General features: G+C 39.9%; 1 pseudogene; it reads right to left on the minus strand.

Annotated features, from left to right (window-relative positions):
* Positions 1–1713: 1713 nt before the first annotated feature.
* On the minus strand, positions 1714–25665 carry ZNF487 (zinc finger protein 487; annotated as a pseudogene).
* Positions 25666–26022: the final 357 nt, after the last annotated feature.

Raw genomic sequence — 26022 nt, forward strand, 5'->3', positions numbered from 1 at the left:
GACAACCTGTGGAATGGGAGAAAATAGTTTCAAATGATGCAACCAACAAGGGCTTAAACAACTCAGACAACTCAATAGCAAAAAAACAATTGAAAGTTCCCATAGTGGGGAGTTCCCGTCGTGGCGCAGTGGTTAACGAATCCGACTAGGAACCATGAGGTTGCGGGTTCGATCCCTGGCCTTGCTCAGTGGGTTAACGATCCAGCGTTGCCGTGAGCTGTGGTGTAGGTTGCAGACATGGCTCGGATCCCGCATTGCTGTGGCTCTGGTGTAGGCCGGTGGCTACAGCTCGGATTAGACCCCTAGCCTGGGAACCTCCATATGCTGCGGGAGTGGCCCAAGAAATAGCAAAAAAGACAAAAAAAAAAAAAAAAGAAAAAAAGAAAGTTCCCATAGTGGCACAGCGGAAATGAATCTGACTAGGAACCATGAGGTTTCAGGTTTGATCCCTGGCCTCACTCAGCGGGTCAAAGATCCAATGTTGCTGTGAGCTGTGGTGTAGGTCACAGACGTGGCTCTGATTCAGCATTGCTGTGGCTATGGCGTAGGCTGGCAGCTACAACTCCAATTAAACCCCTAGCCTGGGAACCTCCATATACTGCAGGTGCAGCCCTAAAAAGACAAAAAGACCAAAAAAAAAAAAAAAAAAAAACCATTGAAAAATGGGCAGAAGACCTAAATAGACATTTCTCCAAAGAAGACATATGGATAGCAAACAGGCACATGAAAAAACGCTCAACATCACTAATTATTAGAGAAATGCAATTCAAAACTACAATGAAGTACCACCTCACACTAGTCAGAATGGCTATCATTAGAAAGTCTACAAATAAATGCTGGAGAGGGTGTGGAGAAAAGGGAACCCTCTGGCACTGTTGGTGGGAATGTAAATTGGTAGAACCACTATGGAGAACAGTATGGAGGTACCTCAGAAAACTAAATATAGAATTGCCATATGATCCACCAAACCCACTCTTGGCCATATATCCAGACAAAACTTTCCTTGAAAAAGATACATGCATCCCTATGTTCATTGTAGCACTACCCACAATAGCCAAGACATGGAAACAACCTTAATGTCAATCAACAGATGAATGGATTAAGAAGAAGTGGTACCTATACACAATGGAATACTACTCAGCCATAAAAAAGAACATAATGCCATTTGCAGCAATGGAAATGGATGGAATTAGAGATTCTCATACTAAGTGAAGTGAGTAAGAAAGAAAATGATAAATGCCATATGATATCACTTATATATGAAATCTAAAATATGGCACAAATGAACCTATTTATAGAACAGAAACAAACTCATGGACATAGAGAACAGACTTGTTGTTGGCAAGGAGGAGAGGGAGGGAGTAGGATAGACTGGGAGTTTGTGGTTAGTAAATGTAAACTATTGCATCTGGAATGGATAAGCAATGAGATCCTGCTATATAGCACAGGGAACTATATTCAATCACTTGTGGAGGAACATGATGGAAGATAATATGAGAAAAAGAATGTGAATATATCTATGACTGGGTCACTTTGCTGTATAGCAGAAATTGACAGACCATCATAAATCAACTATAATAAAAAAATTTTTTTTAATTCACAGTGATTCTTCCTTGCAAGAGTTGTCTAATGTACAAAAAGGTTCAAATCATCAGAAAAGGTTTTCACACGTTCATTATATTCACAGGGCTTCTCCCACGGGCATGCTCTCTTTCAGGTAATGAAGGCTGCCTCCTTATAAAAGGCTTTCCCACATTCATTTATTCAAACAATTGCTTTAGAATTTGAATATCCTGATGTTGAAAGAGGTCTTCATTTTGACTGACAGCTTTCCCACTTCTACCATATTTAAAAGGTTCTTCTCTGGCATGAGAATTCTCAGGCTTTGTACTAAGAAGCAATTTCCCTTGAACACTAAATTCGCCGATCTTCTTTACAAAGGAGTTTCTATTAGTGATAATTAATTCTGAAATATTCAAATTCATTACAGAAGTTTTAACAGGTATTTTTCTCATTGGAACAGGCTTGTGTCTATATTAAATGTTTTTCCTAATACACTACTTCTCTCCTTAGTATTATTTTATTGTTGACAAAATCAATTTCCCATAAATGCTAGTCTTGGTTTTCCTGGCTCTTTTCCATCAGGTCATCAACATTCCAGAATTCTAGAAATAAGAATAACTTATCATAGCTTAAAAATGTTAACACATTTCATGTGGAAAGGGGACTTAATATATAAATGTCCTGGAACAGCCCAATCTTCTGGTCTGAAAGTAATTTTAGGAGCATACTCCTCACACTCCTGTGGCATGTGGGCACTCCCATGCCAGGGATTGAATCTGCACCATAGCAGTGACCCAAGCTGCTACAGTGACAACGCCAGATCCCCAACCCACTATGCCACGAAAGAATTCCTATTTTAGTTTGTTTATATCATGTCAAAAAAAAGAGAGTAGACTTTGAATGTCACATTTTTAAAGCACAGTAGAGTACTATTTTCTTATCAAATTAGATGGTAAAGTATTGTGTATACTAAGCAATGGACACGAGAGCTGTGCTAAAAGGAGCACCATGTAAGTTAATATCACCAAACTAAGCATTCAACAACTGTATTCCCAACTCACAGCCAAGTACCAGTCAAAAGAGTTTGATAATAAAACATAATATCTCATAGTAGCAAAATTTCTTCACAAAAAAATTAAAAATTAAAATGAGGTTGCAGAGTTCGTGTTGTGGCTCAGTGGTTAACGAATCCGACTAGGAACCATGAGGTTGTGGGTTTGATCCCTGCCCTTGCTCAGTGGGTTAAGGATCCAGCGTTGCCATGAACTGTGGTGTAGGTTGCAGATGCGGCTCAGATATGGCATTGCTGTGGCTCTGGTGTAGGCTGGTGGCTACAAGCTCCAATTTGACCCCTAGCCTGGGAACTTCCATATGCCACGGGAGCGGCCTTAGAAAAGGCAAAAAAACAAAAGCAAAAACCAAAAAAAAAAAAAAGAAAAAGGCAAAAAGACAAAAAAAAAAAAAAAAGAAAGAAAGAAAAGAAAATGAGGTTGCAACCAAAGTGACTCATGTCTTAGCAAAGCAAGGAAGCCACTTAGCAATGGTGAATTAACTTGTATTTGATAAAACTAGCTAAATAAATGTATCCAGAAGTTTCTGTCGTGGTGCAACAGGATAGGCAGCGTCTCTGTAGCACCAAGACAAACTCAATCCCAGATGGGTGCAGTGAGTTAAAGGATCTGGCATTGCCACAGCTATGCCATAAGTCACAACTGAGCCCAGGATCTGATCTAGCCTAGTAACTCCACATGCCATGGGGTGACCAAAAAAGAAAAAGAAAAAAAGCTCATGAGTCAAAGATGACATCAAACAAAAAGCAAATAAATACATAGAAATTATTTTTTTTTAAATAAGAAGAAATCTATCTAGAGAAAATTAACTTGTTTTATTATAAACTTTAGAAGAGTTGCTCACAGAGTCAACGGCACTGGAAGCAACATCAATACTCAATTTAAAAACAAGGCAAATAAGTTCCCACCCATCATAGCTCAGTGGAAACGAATCTGACTAGCCTCCATGACAATACAGGTTCCATCCTTGGCCTTGCTCAGTGGGTTAAGAATCCAGCATTGCCATGTAGGCCAGCAGCTACAGCTCTAATTTGACCCCTAGCCTGCTAACCTCCATATGCCATGGGTGTGGGCCTAAAAAGACCAAAAAAAAAAAAAAAAAGGCAAATGATCAAGTGACTTTCCTTGATATATATTCTTTTTCAGATTCTTTTCCATTATAGGTATATATATATGTGTGTGTGTGTGTGTGTGTGTGTGTGTGTATTTATGTGTGTGTGTATAACTGAATCATTTTTCTGTATATTTGAAACTAACACAATATTGTAAATCAACTATAGTTCAATTTAAAGAAAAAGAAATAGAAGATGAATATCTTGACTTGCCTTTCCACGGAGTACTCCAATGGCTTAGCAATGGTAAAATTTTATAATTTATTTTTAGCTCAAAACTGAAATTGAAATGCTTTTGAATGAGAAGACCATCCTTCAATATCCATTATATCAAACACTGAATAGCTTTGGAAATTAGTTCTTTCTGAAGACATGATAATGTATCTTAATGAATTCTACCTGAAATTACAAAGTAAAATAGCACTTATGCAAATCTTAAACCACACCAGACATTTCAGTATTATTAGCATCACAAGTAAAGTTAAGCTGCACATTCTGTGCTGTCAAAAGTTAAAGCAAGAATTGAGATCTCGATTTCTCTCACGGCTTAGCAGGTTAAGAATCCAGCTTTGTCACTGCAGTGGCTTGGGTCACAGCAGTGGTGTGTGTGGGTTTGATCCCTGGCCTGGGAACCTCCACATGCTACAGGCATGGCCAAAAAAAATTGAGATCTGCATTTCTAAATCTACAGTAGATATATTTCCTAATCTCAAATTACACTTTCAGTGGCTTTTTCTAGACCTTAATGTAAGTCATATGACATTTTCATATTTCAAAATCTATTTAACAAGATTCCAACTAAACCTTCCGTTAGAAGTGATTAATCTGCAATGCAATGATAGGCTAAAAGGCAGATACCAAGAGAAAAATTTACAAGAATTCTATAAATGGTTTATAAGTAAGGAATTTGCTAATAAGTTGAAATCATATATTGTGGACTGATATCAATAATTTACCTATTTGTGTGAAGGATGTTTTCTTTTTCTTTTTTTTCTTTTTTTTTTTTTTTTTTTTGGTCTTTTTAGGGCTGCACCCACAGTATATGGAAGTTTCCAGGCTAGGAGCTGAATCAGAGCTGTAGCCACCAGCCTACACCACAGCCACAGCAATGCCAAATTCAAGCAGCATCTGCAACCTACACCACAGCTCACAGCAACGTCAGATCCTTAACCCACTGAGCGAGCCCAAGGATCGAACCCACGTCCTCATGTATACTAGTCAGGACAGGACTCCTGAAGGACATTTTCAATGAGGAAATATGCCAAAGCCCATTACACGTTAGCATTAACAGATGACAATCTACCATAGATTTGATAAGAAACATTAACAAAGAATCCAAATTAAGCAAAATGTTATCAACCCCAAAAGAACTCCATCATTCTATCACCAGACCTACATTGACTAGACTACAGTCAATCATCATTATATTTTAAATTTCATCAACAGGAGTTCCCGTCATGGCACAGCAGAAACAAATCCAACTAGGAACCATGAGGTTTCGGGTTCGATCCCTGGCCTCACTAAGTGGGTTAAGGATCTGGCATTGTCATGAGCGGTGATGTAGACTGTAGAGACAGCTCGGATCCGGCATTGCTGTGGCTGTGCCATAGGCCGGCAGCTGTAGCCCGACTAGACCCCTACCTGGGAACCTCCATGTGCCATGGGTGTGACCCTAAGAAGACAGAAAGATAATAACAATAATAATAATAAATAAGTAAATTTCACCAACAAAAAACTGGTAGAAATTTGTTTTCTTTCGTGTTCAATAAGTACCTACATAACACTCTTGATTTTATCTCTTGGCCCATAAAGCCTAAAATATTGCTGTCTGTGTGTTTTACTAAATATGTTTGCCAACTCCTAGAAATAAATGATCATGCAAAATAAGACATTAAGGTATTTTGGTCCCACATTCATGATGTAAAAAGAAAATTACCTCCCGGAGTTCCCATCGTGGCTCAGTGGTTAACGAATCCAACTAGGAACCATGAGGTTGTGGGTTCAATCCCTGACCTTGCTCAGTGAGTTAAGGATCCTGCCTTGCCGTGAGCTGTGGTGTAGGTCACAGAGGCGCCTCGGATCCCATGTTGCTGTGGCTCTGGTGTAGGCTGCTGACTACAGCTCCAATTCGACCCCTAGCCTGGGAACCTCCATATGCCTCAGGAGCGGCCCAAGAAATGGCAAAAAGACAAAAAAGAAGAAAAAAAGAAAAGAGAAAAGAAAATTACCTCCCAAGGCATCTTTATAAGCATCCAGGTAAATTCAGGAGCCATTTGGGAGGAAAAATTTATCCGAAAGGTAAAAATAAAATTGGCAATCCACATTAAACATATAGCTCTTCACTTATTAAAAAATGAATAGAAAAGGAATAAACAGAGATATTTTAGGAAAACCAAGGACAAAATAGTAAGCAATAAAATAATCAAAACAACTGAACATAAATAAAACAAAAGCCACAGCAAGAAATGAAAGAAAATCTGCTTTTAATTCCAATTTAACGTGTTAAATATAACTCAACATACTTGAATAGAAAACTGACTAAGAATGGACTTTAATCAAAAGAACCATCTGAGAACAAGAAATAATTCTCAAAATTAAAAACAAGCAAACAAAAAAACAACCTTGACTACTCCTGAGACCATGAAACTCCTAGAAAAAAATACAGGAAAATAGCTCCTTGACATGGGTCTTGCAATTATTTTTTTTTAGATCTGACATACAAAGCACAAGCAACTAAAAAAGAAGGAAGTAGGAATACCTCAAACTAAAAAACTTCTTTAGAAAAAAGAAACCAACAACAAAGTGAAAAGATAACCTGTGGATTGTGAAAAAATATTTAGAAACCATATATCTGATAAGGGGTTAATATCCAAAATATACAAAGTACACATACAACTCAACAGCAAAACAAACAAAAACTAATAACCCAATATTGAAATGGGCAAAGGACCTGAACAGTTTTCCAAAGCAGATATATAAAGGACCAACGGGTACACGAAAAGATGCTCAAAATCACTGATCATTGGGGACACGCAAATTAAAACCACAATGAGATACACCTTATGCCTATTAGAATGGCCATCATCAAAAAGACAAGACATGATAAATGCTGACATAGATAAGGAGAAAAAGCAACCCTCATGGCTGTTGGTGGGAATGAAAATTAGTCTAGCCACAATGGAAAATACCATAAGGAGCCTCAAAAAATTAAACATAGAACTACCATGTGATCTTGCAATTCCACTTCTGAGAATAGATCCAAAGGAAACAAAAACACTAACTCACAAAAAGATATCTGCACCCCCATGGCCTAGCAGAATTATTCACAATGGCAAAGACATGAAAACAACCTAGGTGTGCATCATCAGATGAATGGATAAAGAAGTTGTGAGTTAGAAATAGATATAGATAGATAGATAGATAGATAGATAGATAGATAGACAGACAGACAGACAGACAGAGGTAGACAGACACAATGGAATATTTACTATTCAACCACAGAATATGAGGAAATCCTACAATTTGCAACAACATGGATGGACTCCAAAAACATTATGCAAAGTGAAATAAGTCAGAGAGCAAAGATAAATACTGTATGATCTCACTTAACGTGGAATCTAAAAAAAATAAAAAGATGAATATAGGAAAATAGATCAGATTTGAGATTACCAGGGGCATGGAGTGGAGGGAGCAGGAACTGAAAGAAGGTGGTCAAAAGGTAAGTAAGTACTAGGGATGCAATGCACACATGATGGCTACAGTTAACACCACTGTATGACAGGAAAAGCTGTTAGGAGGGTAAATCCTAAGAGTTCTCACCAAAGGAGAAAATTTTGTTTTCTTTTCTCTTCTTTCTTTCCTTTTTATTGTAGCTATATGAGATGATGGGTGTTAGCTGAACCTATTGTGGTAATCATTTCGTGATATATATAAATCAAACCGCCATGCTGGACACTTTAAAAGTATTCAATGATATATGTCAATTATTTCTCAATAAAACCGAGGGGAAAAAAGAATAGCAACCACTCCCAAAACTTAACCCAAATGAAAAAGAATGAAAAGCATATCAATATAAACATAATAGTCATAATACTAATAATATTTGAGTTCGACATTACTGTTCAACAAACTCAACGACTGAATTGTGAAAACCAAAATCAAAATTCTTAACTGAAGACCTGAAATACAATGAACATAAGTGAAAAATATTGTGCAAATCTCCTAAAACATGAAATAAAAGATAGCCAAGTGCTATCACATGAGAAGTCCAGCCTTCTTTCCTGAGCATATAAAAAAGTAAACAGGCCACTGGAGTGTGACAGACGAATAGACAACAGGATTTCAGCTACCAAGGAAGCTCTTTGTTCAATTAAAGGACCTGTTACCGAAAGAAAAAAAAAAAAGTAACAGGGTTCCAGTTTATTAGCTACCACAAAGGTAAAAACTGACTTGCCTTTACTAGCTGTTGGGAGACACATACTGGAAAGACCCTAGCAGCTTATCTATCAAAGTACACTGGAAATGCACAACCTAGATCATGAAAAGGGATGACTGCCTCCACTTAAGAGGAACCAAAATCCTGAGAAAAGAAATCCAAGCTAAGTAATTACTACATAAAAGCAATGGTATTGGCTGACACATCCAGAAGAGCTAACATAAATAATTAGGATTCCAGTAAATTAAAGGGACAGATGGAAAAGAATTAATCATGAGGTAAGTAAATCAAGGCTAGGGTTTCAAAGAAATAGAATAGGAACTCTCAGCCAAGGAAGGGGGTGGAGGCAGGGAGGAAAAGCTATCCTGTTGAAGAAACACTTGTGAAAATCTCAGCCCCAAGAATGCACGCCTATTAAAACACTGAGATTTAATCATGAGATTATAGAATGGTTTCCTTCCTCCATCCTTTACCACCACACCTACAGGACTCCAGCATAGTAACAGTGAATCATAGCTAAAAGAGCTGTAAGACGCAGACTCTGACTAAGACGGCATTTTTAAGAACTCTCAGAGTCAAGAAGGGAGACAAAAATAGACACCAGAGGAAACTGAAGGCTTTGGCACCTATAGCTACAACAACCAGTAAACAAAGCCTAAATCCTAAACCAGAATAACACAAATCTTCACACTAAAGGCTATTGGCCTGAGTTTCTATTACCAGATACTTGCCCAGCTTTCAACAAAAAACTACAAGGTATGCCAATAAGCAAGGAAAAAAAAAACATTCTTAAGTTGTTTTGTTCTGTTTTTGCAGAATCCAGTATGACACTGATGTTGGCATTATCATACAGAGAATTTAGAATAACTATGATTAGGAGTTCCCTGGTGGCTTAGCAGGTTAAGGATCTGATGTTGTCACTGCCGTGTCAGGGTTTCAATCCCTGGCCCAGGAACTTCTGCATGCCTCAGGGGCAGCCAAAATAAAATAAAATAAAATACCTATGATTAATATGTGAAGGACTCTTCATCATAATCATGTCGAGACAAATGGCTTTTTTAAAAGACATTTTAAAAATCCACTAGGTACATCACAATTTAAAATTTTATTATTACCAAAAAAATTACCTTGTTAAAAAAAAAAGGGACAGAGTTCCCATCGTGGCACAGTGGTTAACGAATCCGACTAGGAACCATGAGGTTGTAGGTTCGATCCCTGGCCTTGCTCAGCAGGTTAAGGATCTGGCATTGCTGTGGCTCTGTGTAGACCAGTGACTACAGCTCTGATTGGACCCCTAGCCTGGGAATCTCCATGTGCCGTGGGAACGGCCCTGGAAAAGACACAAAAAAAAAAAAAAAAAAAAAAAAAGGGGGACACAGTGAGGAAATGCAGTTACACATAAAAAAGAGAAAAAAGATTACTATCCAAATTATATAACAGATTCTTACAAGGTTAGAAAAAAATAGGAAAAAATATAAACAGAGCAATTCACAGGAGACATATCACAATTGCTTAGTAACACACTGACAGAGACTAGACCAGTCATGGTGTGTACTTAAGGATGGATAGTATGAAGTCACTGTGTCAGCAGCAGCCCTTTATGTCACAGGATCTTGGACTCTGTCAACAGGTAAAAGCCAATGAAGTGGAAGAAACATTAACTGATGAACATTTTAGACAAATTAAAATAATCCTGGAGTTCCCGTCGTGGTGCAGTGGTTAACGAATCCGACTAGGAACCATGAGGTTGCGGGTTCGGTCCCTGCCCTTGCTCAGTGGGTTAACGATCCGGCCTTGCCGTGAGCTGTGGTCTAGGTTGCAGACGCGGCTTGGATCCCGCGTTGCTGTGGCTCTGGCGTAGGCCGGTGGCTACAGCTCCGATTCAACCCCTAGCCTGGGAACCTCCATATGCCGCGGGAGCGGCCCAAGAAATAGCAACAATAACAACAACAACAACAACAAAAAAGATAAAAGACAAAAAAAAAAAAAATCCTGAGATGCTAAAAAGCAGAGGCATATAGACTGGAACAAAAAAGAAAATGAAGTGATGGTGGACTACAGGATGAGCTAGAAAAGACAGATATAAAAAATATTAAGAATTTAAAACATACAAGAATGAGATGACTAACCATATGGATAGGAGACTGAGATGGGAGTGGTTTAGGACCTGCTTTTTAAGGATGGATAGTATGACTGGCTGAGCAGTTGTTAACACTTGACAGACAGTAAAGAAACACAAGTACTTTCATTTTGGATCTGTGATGTTGATACGCTTTTAGACACACAGGGACCAGCAGTGAGGTGTACAGGAAAGACAGACTCTTGAGTCCCACAGGTGCTCCTCAGCTACAAACAGAGAGGATGGGATCTGGGAGGGACGAGAATAACAAGAAGCAGAGGAACTAGGATAGGCACCTGAGGATAATAATGATTAAAGGAGGGGGGGGGCAAAGAAAGCACCACAAAACAGAAAAGCCAACGGGGTTGTGTCAGAGAAACCAACAGAAGGCTCTCAGGAGAGAATTGTTACAGTGTCTGTGAAGGCACAGAAAACAGCCATCCTCTGAATATAAGTAGTTCACTGTGACCTTTACCAAAAGAGATTATGACAAATATAAAGGCAGAAGCAAGAATGATCTGAAATGTAAAGCAGAATTACGGACATAAGTGCCAAAGAGTATAACTCTGAAGTGTCTATGCCACTCAATAAATGCAGCCTAGTGGGAAAAAGTCATTTACTGAAATAATCAGTAAGGAAATGCACTCAATTATTTCCTACATTTTATCCCTGGATCAAGCAGGAACATCAGAAAACGGTCTAGAAGAGTTGCTGTTGTAGTTCAGTGGGTTAAGGACCTAAGGACCCAACATTGTATCTGTAAGGATGCATGTTTGATCCCTGGCCTCACTCAGTGGGTTAAGGATCCAGCATTGCCGAAAGCTGCAGCGCAGGTCACAAATGCAGCTAGGACCCTGCATTGCGTGGCTGTGGCATAGGTCAGCAGCTGCAGCTCCAATTTGACCCCTAGCCTGGGAAGCTCGATATGCCACAGGTGCAGCCCTAAAAAGAAAAAGGGGAAAAATGTCTAGAGCAGATTGCCACTAACCACATGTGGCAACGGAACACTTAAAATGTTGATATGTGACTCAGGAGCTATTATTTTAATTATTTCAAACTAAATAGCCACATATGCCAAGTGGTTACCATACTGAACAGCATATAGTACAGGACCATCACATTTCAACTCTTTGAAAACCTATATTCACTGAGTTCTCCCTTAGCTCTAGAGCTCTCTGTTTCCACTGAAGAACTGCTTTATGAAAGAGGCTGCATGTCTTTTAAGGAAGTTATTAGAAAGAAGACAGTACATTTCATCATTCACACAAAGGGCAAGAAAGGAACTGTTTTAGACTTCAGTGGTAGGAAGGCTTTATGCCCCATTAACAATATGGTTTCTCTTTATGGAAAATGTAAGTCATTTACCAGATGTCTGTACTTTGCCATGACCTGATCAGAAAGATCAGGAACATGGAGTTCCCATCGTGGCGTAGCAGAAATGAATCCGAATAGGAACCATGAGGTTGCAGGTTCAATCCCTGGCCTTGCTCAGTGGGTTAAGGATCCGGCATTGCCATGAGCTGTAGTGTAGGTCACAGACACAGCTCATATCTGGCATTGCTGTGGCTGTGGCATAGGCCAGGAGCTGTAGCTTCGATTAGACCCCTGGCCTGGGAACTTCCATATGCCGCAGGTGTGGCCCTAAAAAGCAAAAAAAAAAAAAAAAAAAAAAAGAAAAGAAAAGAAAGAAAGAAAGAAAAAGAAAGAACAAATTTGCAGCCCAGCTTTGATAACTCTCTAAGATCATAAAACTTGTACATATCTATATGCTATAGAATTCTATCATTGATCTGCTGTTTATTACCATTGTTGATTTGTATTTATTTCTATATTTCCAATCTAATCCTCTAACCCTTAAAAGCCTCACACAAAGCATTATGAATAGAGTTGAAAATAATGTACAAACAACTCACCAGGATTTACTCATTTTCTGCTGGTTTGGGAAAAATGTAGAAAAAGTATAAAGGTAGAGCTTGGGAAGAAGGAAATAAGAACCAAGTCAGGAGAATGTGGCCTGCCTTGCAGATCCTAGATTTACCTTTCTACAATGCTCCACAGAATAGGCAGTTTGAATAATATGAAGATAATAACAATGACCAGATACACACATTTTCACTGGGTGAAAGTAAACATACACATTCATTGATTACAACAATAATTTATGTCTATGAAACATAAAAAAAAAACCTTAAAATACAATCGATTTATACATTACAAGATACTAACACAGAAACTGTTTTCTTGGAATTCCTGCTGTGGTGCAGTGGGTTAAGGATGCATAGGTCACAGCTGCAGCTCAGATTTGATCCCTGGCCCAGGAACTTCAATATGCCACAGGTGCAGCCAAAAAAGAAAAAGAAACTTTTCTTTGTGGGTTGTTTTTTTTTTTTTTTTTTTTTGCTCTTTAAGGCCAAACCTCCAGCACATGGAGGTTCCCAGGCTAGGGGTCTAATCAGAGTTACACCCACTGGCCTACACCACAGACACAGCAATGCCAGATCCAAGCCGCATCTGTGACCTACACCACAGCTCACAACAACACCAGATCCTTAACCCACTGAGCGAGGCCAGGGATCAAACCTGGAACCTCATGGTTCCTAGTCTGATTTGTTTCCACTGTGCCACAAGGGGAACTCCAAAGAAATTGTTTTCTTTAAACTGATGTGGCTGGAATTACTGAGGTTGCATTGCTTATCTATTTTCCATTAGTATAATACTGGAAATATTGAACAATTCACAGAAACTCTGAAAAAGGGAATGAATGCTTTAATGAGTTATTTTTTAAATCTGTCCTAACTTGATTGCAATTTCATAATCTTTTGATAACAAACTGGTTTTAAATGTACATAGGAGACAACCAAGAAACACTTACGTCTTGATCAGTAACAAAGGGGTGACCTGTAACAATTTATTAACCCTCTCAGGCTCCGCAGGTTTTTATCTTTCAAATAAGGCAGAGATAGATAAACCTTGTAGACCGTCCCTGAACTACCAAGATGTGATTCCAAGTTCAGCGTAAAAAGAGGTTTAAAATATCTACATGCTAAATACATGGATATACATCACATACAAGTTCAGGACATGGAAAATGTGGGCTATTTGGAGAGTTACTTAAAACTTCCTCTTTTGTGGTGATCTTTCCGCTTCCCCCAGGTTAAGCACCCACAGAGAAGCGGCATTTTCTGTGCAGCCTGCGCCTCACTCACCATTCAAGGCAGCACAGCTCTCGGCTGAAACCTGGTCACGACCTTCCACTTTACAAAGCTGTGATGATTTCTAACACGACATCTGAAAACATGCTCATTCTAGGGCAGGGAGATCAAAAATTACTTCTGGCCTTGGAAATCTGTTCCTTTAGAGGTCTCGTCTACTTCTGCACTGAAGCTCTTGTGAGGTCTGAGGGAGTTCTCAGGGGTGTTTTCTTACAGGTAGGTTTCTGGTTCATGCACTACTTTCCCTTTATCTTCCCACAGAATCACTTTGTTCCCAGGGAAATGGAACTCAGGGCCTATAGGACAAAAGCATTTAGTTGTAATCTTCATACAGTGCCCCCGATTTGGCTACTCTGGAAGGCTGCTTCCAAGACTGCACCTTCTTTATGCTCAAGCAGGACTGCTGAAACACACAGGCTGGTAAGGTTTGGGAGAAATCCATACCCATGATTGCAGACTCTGAACCCAGGGCTCCACAGGGCAGAAAGGCACCTGTGCCACCTGGGAGCGCTCAGCAGTGTCCTATTAGCAGCAGCAAGAGATCTGGACAACACCTGGCCTTCGGTCCAACTCCTTCACCTGCAAGGTATGTGAACTTGGGTAAGTCATTCATCTCTCCAGACCTGTCTATTGTTTGTTGTCTTTTTAGGGCCGCACCCAAGGCATATGGAGGTTTCTAGGCTAGGGGTCTAATGGGAGCTGTAGCCGCAAGCCTACACCACAGCCACAGCAACAATGGACCCTATTCGTGTCTGCAACCTACACCACAGCTCACCGCAATGCCAGATCGTTAACCCCCTGAGCGAGGCCAGGGATTGAACCTGCAACCTCATGGTTCCTAGTCGGATTCGTTAACCACTGAGCCACGACGGGAATTCTCAGGCCTGTTTTCTTATTTGCTAAAACAAACGATTGCGAAAATTCAAGAGCTACCAAATGAAACCAACGGCTGCTTAATCATTAAACACAAAACGCTACGCCCAATGCTTCACACAGACCTCGTTGGAAATGCAGAGAAGCCGGCTGAAGAGCCAGGTCTCCTTCAAAGTGTGGACCCGGGCTGCTTTCAGAGGCTCAGGGCACTTGCCCAAGGTCACAACCCCTGGTGGACATGGCCTGACAGCTGGCTGCAAATCCTGAGCCTGGGTGCCAGGTCACACTCTTCTCCCCCTCCCCCCCAGCAGCCCGCCTTTTGCACGTGCCCTGCTGCAGGGCCACACTGGAACCCGTCCCGCACCCCACTCCAACCTACACTCACCCAGCAGCCTTCTCAGCTGCGTTGGTCACACAGCTCTGCGGCTAAACCTTGACACAGCACTGCCAACGCCCTGATTCAGCCGAGCTGTGAAACGCTGGCCACGGATACACATGCGCACAGGAAGGCCCACGTGTGCAGCTTCCCATCAACTCCAGCGGGAAGGGTATGCACCTATGTGCCTGGCAGGGAAACGCGCACAAGGCTAAGCATGTGCAGGTGGAACCAGCGCAGCGAGACCTCGAGAAGGCTGGCAGGGTGACATTAACATCAGAAGCAGTGACACAAGATCTGCCCTATGAATGGAAAACGAGGGAATAGCATGGCTTCTCCCAGGACTGGAAAATAATGGTGAATGGGAGTTCCCGTGGCGGCACAGAGGAAAGGAATCCGACTAGGAACCAAGAGGTGGCTGGTTGGATCCCTGGCCTTGCTCAGTGGGTTAAGGATCCTGCGTTGCAGTGAACTGTGGTGTAGGTCGCAGACTTGGCACTGATTCAGTGTTGCTGTGGCTGTGGTGTAGGCCAGCAGCTGTAGCTCCAATTTGACCCCTAGCCTGGGAACCTCCATATATATGCTACCGGTGTGGCCCTTAAAAAGCAAAAAAGAAAGAAAGAAAATACGGAGAATGTTTTTTATTATCATACTTTTTACAAGACCAGCTTCCAAGAATTACACAAAATACTCTATACATTATATGTATTATTAATTACATATTAATATATCATGTATAATTACATTAATTATAATTACATATTAAATAATTGCACTATGTATTATATATTAAATAATTATTTGATTATTGAATAATTAAATACACTATATAATATATATTAAATATATATAAATATGGAAAATCAGAAAAATAAGCACAAACCAAAAGGAATGATGAACACAGGTTTACTCTCACTCCCTTAGATTAACGTGCTTAACCATTAAACGTATAACTTAATAGTTTGCAGAAATGCCATCATATATGATGATTTCTATCACTAATCTTGCAGAAAACATTTTCTTGTACAATATAACCTCTTATTTTTCACAATGATGAGAAAAATAATTAAGTTCATTCACAACAGCATCACCACCCAATCTGAACAACAAAGAGACTTTAAAAAGGGGGGGGCGGGGGTAGTTCCCATTGTGGCACAGTGGTTAACGAATCTGCCTAGGAGCCATGAGGTTACAAGTTCGATCCCTGACATTGCTCAGAGGGTTGAGGTGAGCTGTGGTGTAGTTTGCAGACGCGGCTCGGATCCCTAGTGGCTGTGGCTGTGGCTGGCGGCTACAGCTCCGAATAGACCCCTAGCCTGGCAACCTCCATATGCCACAGGTGCGGCCCTAGAAGAGACCAAAAAAAAAAAGGCAGTCTTAGGGACCTGACCAACTAAATTTAAAATTTTAACATTCATGTTATCAGAGTCACAAGAGAGGAAAAACAAAGTAGCACTGGAAAAATACTTGAACAGATAAAAGCTAAAAATTCTCCAAAGTTGGTAAAGGGCATAAACATTCAGGAAAATGAGTAAACCTCAAACAGGATAAATTTGAAGAAATCTGTATCAAGATACATCATAATCACCATGAGGTTGCGGGTGCGATCCCTGGCCTCGCTCAGTGAAGTTTAAGGATCCGGCGTTGCCATGAGATGTGGTGCAGGTTCCAGATGCAGCTCAGATCTGGCATTGCTGTGGCTTTGGCGTAGGCCAGCAGCAACAGCTCCAATTATTCCCCTACCCTAGGAATCTCATATGCCACAGGTGCGGCCCTAGAAAAGACAAAAAATAAAAATAAAAAATAAAAAAAGATACATCATAATCAAACTATTGAAAACTAAAGATAAAAAAAAATCTGGGAAGTATCAAGAGAGCAATGACACCTGACTTATAAGGGAAAAAGTTGAATGGTAATAGATTTCTCATTAGAAACTATAGAGTCCAGGAGTTCCCGTCGTGGCGCAGTGGTTAACGAATCCGACTAGGAACCATGAGGTTGCGGGTTCGGTCCCTGCCCTTGCTCAGTGGGTTAACGATCCGGCGTTGCCATGAGCTGTGGTGTAGGTTGCAGATGCGGCTCGGATCCTGCGTTGCTGTGGCTCTGGCGTAGGCTGGTGGCTACAGCTCCAATTCAACCCCTAGCCTGGGAACCTCCATATGCCGTGGGAGCGGCCCAAGAAATAGCAACAATAACAACAACAACAAAGACAAAAAGACAAAAAAAAAAAAAAAAGAAAAAAAAAAGAAACTATAGAGTCCAGAAAGAAGTGGTACAAAAATTTTCAGGTGCTGGAAGAAAAGAAATGCCCATACAAACTCCTATAACCAGGAGTTCCTTGGTGGCCTAGCAGTTAAGGATTTGGCATTATCAATGCTGTGGCTCCAGTCACTGCAGTATTCAGAGTCAATCCCCAGCCCAGGAACTTCCACATGTGCAGGAGCAAATGAAAAAAAAAAAAAAAAAATCCTATAACCAGCCAAAATATCCTTCAGTAACAAAGGGAAAATAAATATTTTTCAGTTGAAGGATTACTAAGAGAATTTATCACCCTCAGATCTGCCCTCATAAATGGCTAGAAATTCTTTAAACAAAAATGTAAAATTAATTTTTTTTTCTTTTTTTTTGGTCTTTTCCAGGGCTGCACCCACAGCATATAGAGGTTCCCAGGCTAGGGGTGTAACCAGAGCTGTAACCACTGGCCTACACCAGAGCCACAGCAACACCAGATCCAAGCCTCGTCTGCAACCTACGCCACAGTTCACAGCAACGCCAGATCCTTAACCCACTGAGCAAGGCCAGGGATCAAACCTGCAACCTCATGGTTCCTAGTCAGATTCTTAACCACTGCATCACTACGGGAACGCCCAAATTTTTTTTTAATTTAAAAATAAAAAGTTAATTTAAAAAATGATTAAGGGAGGACTCTTAGAACATAGTAAATAAAAAATATGAGTTAAAAACAATAGACTTTCCTTCTCTTAAGATTTCTAAGTTGGAGTTCCCATCGTGGCGCAGTGGTTAGCGAATCCAACTAGGAACCATGAGGTTGCGGGTTCGGTCCCTGCCCTTGCTCAGTGGGTTAACGATCCGGCGTTGCCATGAGCTGTGGTGTAGGTTGCAGATGCGGCTCGGATCCCGCGTTGCTGTGGCTCTGGTATAGGCTGGTGGCTACAGCTCCGATTCGACCCCTAGCCTGGGAACCTCCATATGCCGTGGGAGCAGCCCAAGAAATGGCAAAAAGACAAAAAAATATATATATATTTCTAAGTTATATTTCTGACTTGAAACACAAATTATAATGTCTGATTATAGTGAGGAAAAAAGGATGTAAAGGGAAGTAAGGTTACTATTCTTCATTCAAACTGATAAAATGAAAGCAAAGTTAATAAGATACGTGTATGTATAATACATAGAGCAACTACTAAAATAGCTATACAAAGAGATATATTCAAAACCTTTTAGATACATAAAAATGGAATTCTAAAACATGTTCCAGTAATCCACAGAAAGGCCAGCAATAGAAACAAAGAAAAAAGAAACGAAATGAACAAATATAAAACTCAACAGTAAAAAAATAAACACAATTAGAAAATTGTCAAAAGAGGGTTCCTTTCGTGGAGCAGCAGACACAAATCCGACTAGAATCAATGAGGACATGGATTTGGATCCCCGGCCTTGCTCAGTGGGTTAAGGATCCGGTATTGCTGTGAGCTGTTGTGGTGTAGGTCGCAGACGAGGCTTAGATTGCTTCCTGCTATAGCTGTGGTGTAGGCAAGGGGCTATAGCTCCAATTAGACCCGTAGCCTGGGAACCTTCATGTGCCACGGGTGCGCCCCTAAAAAGACCAACAACAACAAAAAAATCTTAAAAAAAAGGATAAAATTGCCCCCTCCTTGAAGGCTTTCCCACATTCATTATATTCAAAAGGAGGCTTTATTTAGAGTTTTGAGTATCTTGATGCTGAAGTAGGCCTTCACTTTGACTGATGGCTTTTCCATTTCTGTCATATTCAAAAGGTTTCTCTCTGGAATGAGAATGTGCTTTGTACAGAAGAATAATTTCCACATGGACAGTAAACTCATCAAACTGCCTTACAAAGGAGTTTTTTACTGAAAATTAATTCTGAAACAAAATTCAAATTCATCCCATGAGTCATATTTACCAGGTATTTTCCTTGATAAAACAGAGTTTGTGTTCCAAGAAAATGTGTTTCCAGAGTTCCTGTTGTGGTGCAGCGGAAATGAATCCAACTAGGAACCATGAGTTTGTGGGTTCGATCCCTGGCCTTGCTTAGTGGGTTAAGGATCCGGCATTGCTGTGAGCTGTGGTGTAGGTGGAGGACGGGGCTCGGATTTGGCATTGCTGTGGCTTTAGTGTAAGCTGGCAGCAACAGCTCGGATTCGACCCCTAACCTGGGAGATGCAGCCCTAAAAAGACAAAAAGAAAATGTTTTTCCTAACACACTATTTCTCTCTTTAGTCACTGTTTTGTTGTGGACAAAATCAACCTTCCACCAATGCTGGTTTTCATTTCCCTGGCTATTCTCCATCAGGTCAATTATGCAAAAGTCCAGAAATGAAAATAATTTACTATAGATTATAAATATCAACATATTTCTTATGAAAAGAAGACACATTCATATGTCCTATTCCAGCCCAGCCTTTTGCTGTGAAAGTAATCCCAAGGGCATACGGTCTCATTCCACTAGCTTTGAGAAATAAATAACTTGCAGTAGTGGAAAATGGGGACTCTGGCAACAAAACACAATAGATTGACATTTCAAAAATGTATATTGTGGTGATCATTTTGCAGTGCTTACAAATATCAAATCATTTTGTTGTACATCTGACACTAAAATGCTGTATGTCAATTATACCTCAGTTTTTCTTAAATGTGATATTCAAAAATAGAAAATTTGAAATAAACACAAACAACAAATTTAAAATGTCTGAATGGGAGTTCCCATCATGGCGCAGTGGTTAATGAATCCGACTAGGAACCATGAGGTTGCAGGTTCGATCCCTGGCCTTGCTCAGTGGGTTAAGGATCTGGTGTTGCTGTGAGCTGTGGTGTAGATCACAGACGCAGCTCAGATCGAGCGCTGCCGTGGCTACGGTGTAGGCCGGCAGCTCAGCTTTGATTAGACCCCTAGCCTGGGAATCTCCATATGCCACGGGTGCGGCCCTAGAAAAGACCAAAAAAAAAAAAAAAAGAATTTTGGAGTTCCCGTCGTGGCGCAGTGGTTAACGAATCCGACTAGGAACCATGAGGTTGCGGGTTCCGTCCCTGCCCTTGCTCAGTGGGTTAACGATCCGGCGTTGCCATGAGCTGTGGTGTAGGTTGCAGAGGCGGCTCGGATCCTGCGTTGCTGTGGCTCTGGCGTAGGCTGGTGGCTACAGCTCCGATTCGACCCCTAGCCTGGGAACCTCCGTATGCCGCGGGAGCGGCCCAAGAAATAGCAACAACAACAACAAAAGACAAAAAGACAAAAAATTAATAAATAAATAAAATAAAATAAAATAAAATAAAATGTCTGAATGACTGCTTAATCTTGGGATGGGGAACCTCACAGGGAACAGAATCAGCCCAACAGCTCAACAAATATTAAGTAGACTCACAAAGAAAATTAATAGACAATGAGGGTAAGAGGAGCTATCAAAAGAACAATTAAATCAGAACATAGTCATTATCTCCAGAAGCAGGAACCTCACTAATGCACATGGTTACCACCTCATTCTCCTCTTTTCTATTCCAAATAATAGCACCAAATTAAACTTCAGTAAGTACACGTTTCCATTAGAGTTGAAAGGAAAACTGTATTGCCTAGGCTATATTTGCATTCTCACTAGGATTACAATGAATAGTAATGTCCAAATGAAGTATACATTCTTTTTTTTTTTCCTCTTTTTTCTTTTTAGGGATGCACCCACAGCACATGGAAGTTCCCAGGCTAGGGATCAAATTGGAACAATAGCTGCCAGCCTACACCACAGCCACAGCAATGTAGGATCCGAGCCACATCTTCGACCTACACCACAGCTCATGGCAATGCCGGATCCTTAACCCACTGAGTGAGGCCAAGGGTCAAACCTGCAACCTCACGGTTACCAGTCGGATTAGTTTCTGCTGCACCACAATGGGAACTCCCTCAAGCTATTCTTATAAGAGACTCAGAGGCACATCTTTATTCTCCTAGCATATTATCATCTAAAACTTAGAGTATGAATTTCACTTATACAATCAATTATCCATCATCCAGAATGCTCTACACTCATCTTCTTTTTTTTTTTTGATATATTATGCTTTTATTTTCATTTACTTCAAAATACTATTTAATTTGTCTTCAGAATTCTTCTTTGACTTCTCTGTTAGATATATGTTGTTTAATCTCCACATATTTTAAGATTTTCCAGTTATCTTTTATTACTGATTTGCAGTTTAATTCCACTGTAGTCTGAGAGCAAACATTATAAGATTTCTATCCTTTAAAATTGTGAAAGTGTGTTTTATGGCTCAGAATGTGGTCTTTCACGATGAGTGTTTCACGTGCACTTGAGAAGAATGAGTATTCTGTTGTTGTTGGATGAAGCAGCTATCGCTGTCAATTACATCCAGTTGATGGATGGTGTTATTTTTTTTTTCCTGTTTTTTTTTTTTTTAACACTCATCTTCTGATTTGTCTAATAATCGTAAATTAATTGTGAAAAGTCCTCATGTCAATTTTCTGCTCTTTGCAATTAAAGGTAGAAAATAAAAATTCTAAATTCTCAGCCATATTCAATGAAAACTAAACAGACAAACAAACAACAAATAAGGTCTCCAAACTTCTTCATACCATCATCGCAACTGATACTTAAGAGAGCTCAATAAGAAAACTGAAACATGCTGAAAAGCAAAAAAAAAAAAAAGAAAGAATTACTGTCATGGTGCAGCAGAAAGGAATCCAACTAGAACAATGAGGTTTCCGGTTTGATTCCTGGCCTCCCTCCGTGGGTTAAGGATCCTGCGTTGCTGTGAGCTGTGGTGTAGCTCATAAACGTGACTCGATCCCGTGTTGCCGTGGCTGTGGCCTAGGCTGGTGGCTACAGCTCCGATTAGACCCCTAGCCTAGGAACTTCCAAATGCCACAGGTGTGGCCCTAAAAAGCAAATAAATAAATAAATAAAATTTTTAAAAAAGGAAACTGAAGCATGGAATTCTCTCATGGCACAGTGGGTTAAGGATCTGGTGTTGTCACTGCAATGGCTGTGGTGTGGGTTCAGTCCCTAGCCTGGGAATTTCCACATACCGTAGTCAAAAAAACAACAAAATTAATTTAATTTAAAAATAAAGAAATTCAGAAACAAAAACTGAGTACACGGGAACCCTGATAGTATACCAAGGTTTAATATTCTATTTTGTTTAATATTTGAAATATATCATTATTCCTTTCTATATTCCAACAATGAAATATAGTTCATTATTTCTTTATATATTTCATATGTACTTTTCAAATACCATACACCTATATTTGTAAAAATCAAATCGAGAATATTTAACTTTTAACAAAAGGGTTTGGTCCGTTCGAATGTATTGTAATTACTAAAATATCTAGGTTAGTTTCCTCCATTTCACTTATAGTTTCCACTTGTTCTAATTTTTACTTGCCTTTCCCCTCTTTTTCATTGTTCTTTTTTTTTTAATCCAATGTATTTTAGGAATTCCCATCGTGGCTCAGTGGTTAACAAATCCGACTAGGAACCATGAGGTTTCGGGTTTGATCCCTGGCCTCCTGTAGTGGGTTAAGGATCCAGCGTTGCCATGAGCTGTGATTTAGGTGGCAGACGCGGCTCGAAACCCATGTTGCTGTGGGTGTGGTGTGGGCTGGCTGCTACAGCTCCTATTAGACCCCTTGCCTGGGAACCTCCATTTGCTGCGGGTGTGGCCCTAGAAAAGACAAAAAAAAGACTAAATACATAAACAAATAAATAAATAAATAAATAATCCAATATATTTTAATTTTTTTCTTCTACATTTTCTTCCTTTCAAGAGTTTAGAAGTTATTTTCTTATAGCATTTACTCATTAAATTTTACCATTCATATTTAACTCAACACCTCTTCTAAACAATAAAAGGGTTTTAGAACACGAGTCTGATCAACTGATAAATTACTTACATCATTTTAGAATATTTTTATTGTTTTTATACCCAAAAGAATGAACACTACAGATATTTTTTGACTTACAATGAGGTTATGTCCCCATAAACCTATTGTAAGTTGACAATATCAAAAGTTGAAAATGCGTATACTACACTTAACCTTCCAATCATCATAGCTTAGCCTAGCCTACTTCAAATGCACTCAGAATATTTGTATTAGCCAACAGTTGGACAAAGTTATCTAATGCAAAGCCTATTTTATAGTAAAGTGTGGCACATCTCATGTAATTTATTGATTATTATACTAATGGTTGTATGGGTACAGAATAGTTGTAAGGTTGTTTGCCCTCATGATCATGTGGCTGACTGGGAGGTGCAGTTTGCTGTCACTGCCCAGCACCACAATAGAGTATCCTACCACATATCGCTGGCCCATGGAAAAGTTCAAAACTCAAAATACAGTTTCCAGTGAGTGGTTACTGCTTTCACACCATTGAAAAATCATGAGTTGAATAATTGTAATTTGGAGATTGTCTGTATTTTATATAAATAATATTTGGATAAATTTACCCATATCTTTACTTATTTTCTCCCAGAACTGCTTCTCCTCAAGTTCCCCCATCTGTGTTAAAAGCTAGCTTTACTGGATATCCAGTGCCTAAATAAAAACAAAAAACAAACAAACAAAAAAACACCTTTCAGGTTTTCTCTTGATTTTTCTCTTTCTCCAATACCTATAATGCACTCTAACAGCAAATCCTGTTTTGGCTACAACTTCAAAATATATTGAGAATCCAACCATGCCACTTGACTTTCACTATTTCCAACCAGTGTGAGGCACTATGAGCCCTCACACTGCTAACTGCCATCCTTGACTTTACTCTTCCCTCCTCTCCACCCCTCTGTCAGCATTTCTACTGTATATCAGTCAGAGATATACATGAATCAGATCAGTACATGCTCTCCTTTGCTCAAAACCTTCCAATGGCTCCATCTCAATTAGAATTTAAGGTGCTTTTGGAGTTACCTGTGGCACAGTGGGTTAAGTATACCCCCTTGTCACTGCAACAGCCCAGGTGGCTGCTATGGCATAGGTTTGATCCCTGGCCCAGAAACTTCAGCATGCTGCAGGTGCAGCCAGAAAAAAAGAAAAAGAATTAAGGCACTTTCAATAGCCAGTAAAGCCAACTGGCCCAAACATCTCTTTGATGTCAATTCTAACTCTCTGACCCTTATCTAGCCTGGCATACACTATCCTGTCCTGCACACACTAAACACTCTGGTCTCAAGTTCATGGCACAGGGTATATACCATCTGACTAGAACATTCAAAATCTACTGCCTCACTCAATTAAAAATCTGTGTTAATTATAATATTGACCTCTTGGGAGTTCCTATTGTGGGGTAGCGGAAACAAATTTGACTAGTATCCACAAGGATACAGATTCCATCCCTAGCTTCGCTCAGTGGGTAGGGGATCTGGCATTGCCGTGAGTTTCGGTGTAGGTCACAGACACAGCTCAGATCCCGAGTTGCTGTGGCTGTGGCGCAGGCCAGCTACAGCTCTGATTCGACCCCTAGCCTGGGAACCTCCATGTGCCACGGGTGTGGCCCTAAAAAGCAAAAACAAATAAATAAAAATAAAAATAATATTGACCTCAAAGAGGCTCTTTTCTGATCACAATTTCTTAAGCAGCACCACATTTAATTCTCTTTTGCCACTAAAATTCAGTCATTATGTTATTAGCAACTGCATCCCCAGCACATAAACAGACTTGGCATATAGTGGATATCAAATTAATATCTATTAAATGAATACATAATACATGAGTAAAAGAAGACAAGTGAAATCAATATAAGAAGAATAATCAAATATCTAAAATTATAGAGGCATAGGTTGGATTTTTGGAAGAAAACTGAAAAAGAAACAATTTAGCTATTATCTGTGTGATACATGCATCTGAGGCATGAAGGCCAATTATTCTGTCACTTCCAAAGCTCAATTAACTCTAAAAAAATTTCCTAAAAAATGTGAAAGAGAGCAGCATCTGAACTAACTCCCTGAGATGTGATTTCTCCCTAGGTTACAATAACCTCTATGCTCACTACTCGCCTGGGTGGCTCTGACTTTAGGACTCTTCCTTTAACATCCATGGCTCTTCTCCTTGCTCCAATTTGAAAAATCACCTCTGGTTTGGCAACACAATACCCTGTAAATGGGAAATGATTTAGGACTTAGACAGGTGGCTTGAGGTTCAAGATCTTTAAAGGAGGACAAAGTTATGCCTGCATGAAAATAGGCCCACTTGAATATTTTGCCAGGAAGAGAACACAAGTGTTCTTCCTAGTGCATGAAAGGAATGAATCACCTTTGATTCCTGAATTTCAAATCTATAAATCAGGAGTTCCCATTGTGGTGCAGTGGAAACAAATCTGACTAGTATCTATGAGGGTTTCGATCCCTGGCCTCACTCAGTGAGTCGGGGAGCTGGCGTTGCCATGTGCTGTGGTGCAGGTCACAGACATGGCTTGGATCTTGTATTGCTATGGCAGTGGCATAGCTCTGATTCAACCCCTAGCCTGGGAGCTTCCACATGCCATGGATGCAACCCTAAAACAAAACAAAACAAAACAAAAATCTAATCATTAATCTCTACAAAGGAACCACATATATCAGCTGCAAAAAAGGAAGCAAATATTATTTGGATTTACAAATTATGCAATCCCTATCCACTGAGATGAGGTGGCTATAGTTCTCTAGCATCATATTCCTGTAGAGTCCTCTGAGCAGGGCCCACATGCTGTCATGAGAGGTCCCAAACCAGACATATTCAAATGAGCAGGACTTTGGGAAATAAATTGTCCCTGTAATCTCCGCATAGAAAACACTAAGGAGGTATTAACAATCTGCCGAACAAGTCTCAAGCAAGGTGAAGGTCAAGAGGAAGGTTACAACTAGATGGATGATATGAACAGGATGCAATATATAACATAAAGAAGACCTCTTAAAACAGAAGAGACCCTCCCATAATAAAAGAGCCTGGGTGTGTAGGAGAAAATGTCCCGACAAAAAGGTCGAAAGGAGACACCCTGGCCATGATGACTAAGCAAAATCTGGCCA

Source organism: Sus scrofa, chromosome 14 (genome assembly GCF_054392235.1).
Source record: "Sus scrofa isolate SSC_HxYL_T2T_F1_AM1 chromosome 14, Sscrofa_HxYL_maternal_Yorkshire_Landrace_v2.0, whole genome shotgun sequence".
In the NCBI taxonomy this organism is placed as follows: Eukaryota; Metazoa; Chordata; class Mammalia; order Artiodactyla; family Suidae; genus Sus; species Sus scrofa.